Source organism: Anthonomus grandis, chromosome 6 (assembly GCF_022605725.1).
Source record: "Anthonomus grandis grandis chromosome 6, icAntGran1.3, whole genome shotgun sequence".
Taxonomy (NCBI): domain Eukaryota; kingdom Metazoa; phylum Arthropoda; class Insecta; order Coleoptera; family Curculionidae; genus Anthonomus; species Anthonomus grandis.
This window is the reverse complement of record NC_065551.1, coordinates 3,418,810-3,425,083: the sequence shown is the minus strand read 5'-3', so window position 1 is coordinate 3,425,083 and position 6,274 is coordinate 3,418,810.

The following is a 6,274-nucleotide window of genomic DNA, read 5'->3' as shown; positions in this document are numbered from 1 at the left end:
GCCTCAGTCACACTCACTCACTCAGTAGTAAAACACCTTAATTTAATTTAAATAGGGTGTTTATTAAAGTCTTCATACTCAACAAATGCAAACCCAGGCGGGTTTCGGGCAACCCAAACATTCCTCAGAGGACCATATTTGCTGAACGCGTTCTCTATTTCATGTTTGCTTGCTGAAGAACCCAAATTACCTACATAAACCTTACAAGAAAGGTCCCATTCACGATAGCGGGACATTCTTGGTGAGATCTGTTTAATGCAAGTTCCTTATACCAAAACAATTATGCCTGTTTGAAAAATATAATTTAGGAAATTAAGAATCCTCTGAATAGAGGTCTGGTCAGCAACCTGAAGGAACAATGGAAAACGAAGGGAACACCAATCAATAGTAAAAGTGAATAATAGGGAAAAAAATGAAATGCAACTTCGCATTATACGCCGAAATTTGCTCCCCTCATTGCAAAATCAACTTGCACTTCACAATTTCACCAACATCACAGAGCTGGAACTTGCAGCACAAGAGATTGAGAACATCCAATTGCGAACTCAACGCATGCAACCTCCTCCAGTAAACCCTAATAATGTCGCCGAGCCTGAGTTGATGTATCAGCGACCAAGAAACCCTCGTGTACATACAATGAATTCTTCACCGCACCTTCAGAATTCTCGTGGTCCGGTGGTTTGTTGGAATTGTCGTAGTACTGGCCATTTGAGTAGTACTTGTCCACAACCCTTTCGTCGACACTGTTTCCGTTGCGGTCGGGAAAATGTGACTACCCGTTCATGTCCAAATTGTAGTAGGTCGGGAAACCCAAGGGCGAACTGTTAGTTAGTCGAGAGATCAGTTCGATTCCTAAGGTCTCGACTAGTAACCCCAGCTACCCTATTCTAGATTACGCCTTCGCACAGTGCAAGGGTGATGATCGTCCTCATCTCGAAGTCTCGATATTTGGTATGAAATTTATTGGCTTATTGGATTCTGGAGCAAATGTTACTGCTATTGGTTTAAGCATATGGAATATATTACAACGTTCAGACATACAATTGTTATCATCACCTTTTTCTCAGTGCAATTTTGGAAATCATAGTTCTAGTAAAGTGATTGGCGCAATTAACTTACCTATTGTTTTGTATGATAAGGTAGCGGTTTGCAGTGTTTTGGTAGTGGAGAAATTGAGTTGTCCATTGATATTGGGTACCGATTTTTGGAAAACTGTTGGTGTCGTTCCTGATTTGCAAAATGGTTGTTGGTATTTTGGTGTGCCGTCTCAGGACATCTGTATCACTGAAGCCATTATTCCTCAGGAAACTTTAACCCCCGAACAGCGATCCGCCTTGGATAAATTGACTTCAAAATACTTTTCTTTAATGGGTGGTAAGCTTGGTCGAACAGATTTAGTGAAGCATCAGATTAATACTGGTAATGCCCAACCCATTCGTTTGCGCCCTTATAGATACTCACCCGCCACTCTAAAGATTATCGATGAGGAGGTTGATAACATGCTGCAACTCGATATTATCGAGCCATCACAATCTGCCTGGTCTTTCCCTGCCTTAGTAGTACCGAAAGGTAATGGTAAATGGAGATTTTGCGTGGACTATCGAAAACTAAATTCTGTTACGGCTAAGGATGCTTATCCGATCCCTTTTATTGATAGTATTTTGGACAAATTAAGAAATGCAAAGTATCTTACTTCGTTAGATGTTAACTCTGCATATTGGCAAATCGAGGTTGATGAACATTCACGTGATAAAACTAGTTTTTCTGTCCCTGGTCGGGGACTTTATCGATTTAAGAGAATGCCATTTGGGTTGACGAATGCCCCTGCAACTTGGCAGCGATTGGTAGATACCTTATTGGGAGCTGATTTGGAGCCACATGTCTTTGTTTATTTAGATGACGTAATCTGTATTTCTGAGACTTTTCAGCAACATTTAGAGGTTTTGGAAGAGATTTTCCAGAGATTTCATAGAGCCGGTATAACACTCTCTCAGGATAAGTGTAAATTCTGTCGATCCGAACTTAAGTATTTAGGATATGTTGTCGATAAAGATGGACTTCATGTCGACCCGGATAAGGTGACAGCCGTATTGAACATTCCGACTCCAAAGAACACCACAGAAGTCCGACGTGTCATCGGTATGGCGTCCTGGTACAGGCGTTTTATTCCTCAGTTCTCAACTGTTATTTCTCCCCTTACCGCTCTTCTTTGTAAACACAAAAAGTGGAACTGGACCCCAGAATGTCAAAATTCGTTTCGGAACATCAAAAATTCGTTAGTTTCCGCTCCTGTACTTACTTGTCCTGATTTCTCGAAACCCTTTTTGGTTCAGACTGATGCCTCAGCGTATGGGATCGGTGCTGTATTATCTCAAGAGTTTGATGATGGTGAACATGTTATCTGTTACATATCTCGATCTCTGTCTAAAGCAGAGAGGAATTTTTCCACCACAGAGAGAGAACTGTTGGCCATTATTTATGCTTGCGAGAAATTACGACCCTACTTAGAGGGATACTCCTTTAAAGTGATAACAGATCATCATAGTCTGAAATGGATTCATAGTCTGAAGGAACCAACAGGACGGCTTGCCAGATGGGTTTTGCGGTTGCAACAATTCGATTTTGAGGTTATTCATAGAAAGGGCCAAGATCATGTTGTGCCGGATGTTCTCAGTAGAGCTGTGCCAGAGATTGCTAAATTGAGTGTATACCAGGAACCAGAAGTTGCAGATAAGTGGTATCGAAGAGTTTTCAATCAGGTCGTAGAGAATCCTATTAATTATCCCCAATGGCGAATTGAAGGAAATTTACTTTACAAGTATGTGAAATGTTCTTACCCGTCTCTTCGAGATGATGAAGATTTCTGGAAGGAAGTAGTACCCAAGGATCGAAGACGTATGATTTTGGAAGAAAATCATGATCATCCCTTGGCTGGTCATGGTGGTGTCATGAAGACATACGAACGATTGAAGCGTCGTTATTATTGGCCAAAAATGAGAGCTGATGTCCTCCGATATGTTAGGCATTGCGCCAAATGTATTTCGCAAAAGCCCCTCCGGGAGCGACACGGATTAATGGGACAACAAACTCAAGTTTTGAAGCCATGGAACACGATTAGCGTCGATCTTTTTGGGCCCTTGCCTCGTTCTACTCAGGGTTACAAATACGTATTGGTCGTCTTGGATACCTTCACTAAATTTCCTTTGTTCTTCCCTCTTTGCTCAGCTAAGGCCCCTATGATTTGTCGTCTTATAGAGGAACAAGTTTTTCTCATTTTTGGTGTTCCCCAATTTCTTATTTGCGATAATGGTGCTCAATTTCGAGGTGAACTTTTTTCCAAACTGTGTGAGCAGTATAAGGTCAATATCCGATATACTCCGGCTTATCATCCCCAGGCCAACCCCGTGGAGCGTGTGAATCAAGTCCTTAAAACCATGTTAAGTTGTTATATTGAGGATAATCATAAGAATTGGGATCGACTTCTACCTAAGGTTGGTTCTGCCATAAGATCTTCGGTGCATGAAGCCACCGGGCTCACTCCCTATTTTATGAATTTTTCCAGAGAATATATGCCCTCGGGCGACCAACACAATAATAGGGATGTTCCCAGTATCACGGTTGGCGACTTTATGGCACGTTCACGTGAATTAAGTAAAGTATATAGGGACGTTGAGGAAAGACTGAAAGCGGCGCATCAAAGATCAAAGAATCGTTATAATCTTCGACGAAGACCAATTAGTTTTGAGATCGGTGAGCGAGTTTATCGCAAAAATTACGATCTTTCTGATGCTAGTAAAAACTTTACCGCCAAACTCGCACCAAAATTTTTGGGCCCCTTTACAATAAAGAAGAAGTTATCTCCGGTAGTCTATGAACTGATTGACGAAAAGCGCAAGTTTAAGGGTGCTTGGCATGTTAAAGATTTGAAAAAGATCCCAAAAGAAGAGCTACTCGTTGATTCCGATTCCGATTAGACTTTATCGATTTTGCTTACTGGTCGGGACGTATGTTTTTTTTTTGTGTTTTACTTATTAGTTCTTTTGATTTTTCAATTCAAATATAATTTCTTTTTCTCCAGTTTCTTTCCTCAAAGCTGTGCGGACTGGGTATTTTGATGTTTTTGCGGTTATTGGATAGTAGCTACCTTGTTTGTTTTTCTCTTTCTAGTGAAGTTTCTTGTGGTGAAGGCCTACCACTTGAAGCATTTTAGATTTCCGATTAGGAATTCTATCAGAAATTACTAGAAATTTTGTGTTATTTGGTATTTCGTTGGTTATTATAGTATTATTATTCCATGAGTCAATCAATTTGAAGTTTTAATTTTTCTGACTTATTTTAATGCTTGAATAGCATTTTCAAATAATTAGATTGTTCGCACATTCTTTACTTCTCTTCCCAGTTGGATGCTTACTTCTCTTCGCATGAGAATTACTTTTCTGGTAATTCTCTTGGGGGAAGAGGGGAAGTTGTTGCAGGATTAATTACGCTTTAGACGGGATCTGGAGAATCCTAACTTTTATTCATTTGGTTAAAATATTTAAAAATGACTTTATTCTAAATTTTTCTTTCAAAACTGAGACACCCACCATAATTACAATTGCCTTCGACTCTTAATGGAATTCGCCAATATTTTTCATTAAACCACTATCAATATTATCACCATTTTAATTCTTTGTTATTGTTTACAATATGCTGTGCATGGAGAAGATTTCACGGCAATTGAATTGGTCAACCGGTATACTAAAGCGGACGCCAGTGGCGCCGCGTGTCGAATTATTACGATTTGGCCCGTAATTGTACTTTCCACTAGGCACTCTATGGTTTGCTTATTAGTGACCTATGTATGGGTTTTGGTTGGGCCCATAGCGGCTAAACCCATAAAGTAACGAGTGAAGTTCCTCAATCTCCGGTCTTGCGCCCAGACGTCTTTTGGACTACTACTTAAGCAGTTCCGCGACGCATCTGGGGGTCTTTCCAGCTCCTGCGTCCGTCAAGAGTGAACCGTGCTGCCCGCTGTGACGGAGAGAGGTTTGAAATAAATCTATTATCATCTCTCTCCGCCAGCACCTTTTTTGTTAAAATAACATCTAAAACTAAAATGCATTAGTGTTTCTTCAGTTTCAACGAAATATTTTTGAAGCAGGATGGGTTTTAGTAGTTTGATGCCTCTCGAAACTTCGTAAGTAGTTTTCACCGTTGGTGACATTTTATTTGGTGTTCCGTGTTTCCATTGAGAAATCTCTCTTAGGGCTCCTTAAATATGACAGTGTAAACCGCCAGCCGTGACCCAGCAGTGATGAGGATTTCGCCCTGAAGCCTGAAAAATAATTTCGCCGCCCTTAGCCCCGTCAACACACATCATGCCGTAAGCCCTATGTGGTGAAAAATTGCCCATCGCGGGCTCTCGCCCCCGAAAGAAGAACACCATGGAACTTGACCCGTAAGCACATTCTTTCTTGACCCGTAAGCACATTCTTTTAATCTTAACCATATTCTTCTTTTGATTTTTTTTGTATGATTTAACATGAATTTATTATCACTTTCTCATTTTAATATTTAAAACTTAAGTAACTATATTTATGGTATAATTATCTACATTAAAACAATTCAATGTTACGCCTTATTATGTAATGCTTCCGAAGTGATCACTGACGAATTCAGGTATCTACCTTTGGGTTATAAACTTGTATATATATATATATCTTTTATTTATTTTTGTTTACCTTTTTAAAACCATCTTGTATATTTACTTATATTTACTTACCATGTAGATTTAACTCCTTGTTTCTGATAAATTAAGCTATTGAGTATGAAGACTTTAATAAACACCCTATTTAAATTAAATTAAGGTGTTTTACTGCTGAGTGAGTGAGTGTGACTGAGGCAACTGACCATACAGAGAACCCACGAAGCCGGCCTGATAGGTTCTTTTTTTTTTGTTCCATCTTTTAAATTTAACAGGGTTTCTGGAACCTATCAGATCTAGGGAGTTGTTCTTGTTGTTTAGAACTCTTAAACCAAGACTGTCGAACAAACTCAACTCCCTAGAAATAGCCCCTGTAAACCGGATAGTCTTGCCGGGATAATATTTATAACATAACAACTTGAGTATTAACATCAAGTGATTCACAGATGTGGCTAGACAGACAGGATAAGTTAGTAACACATGATCAGCCGCTAAAAAATCCATGTTGGTCTACAGAGATGAGTTCTTTTGCGTGACTAAATAGCGACCAATTCAGGATAAGTTCGAAAATTTATGAGAAGTTACAGA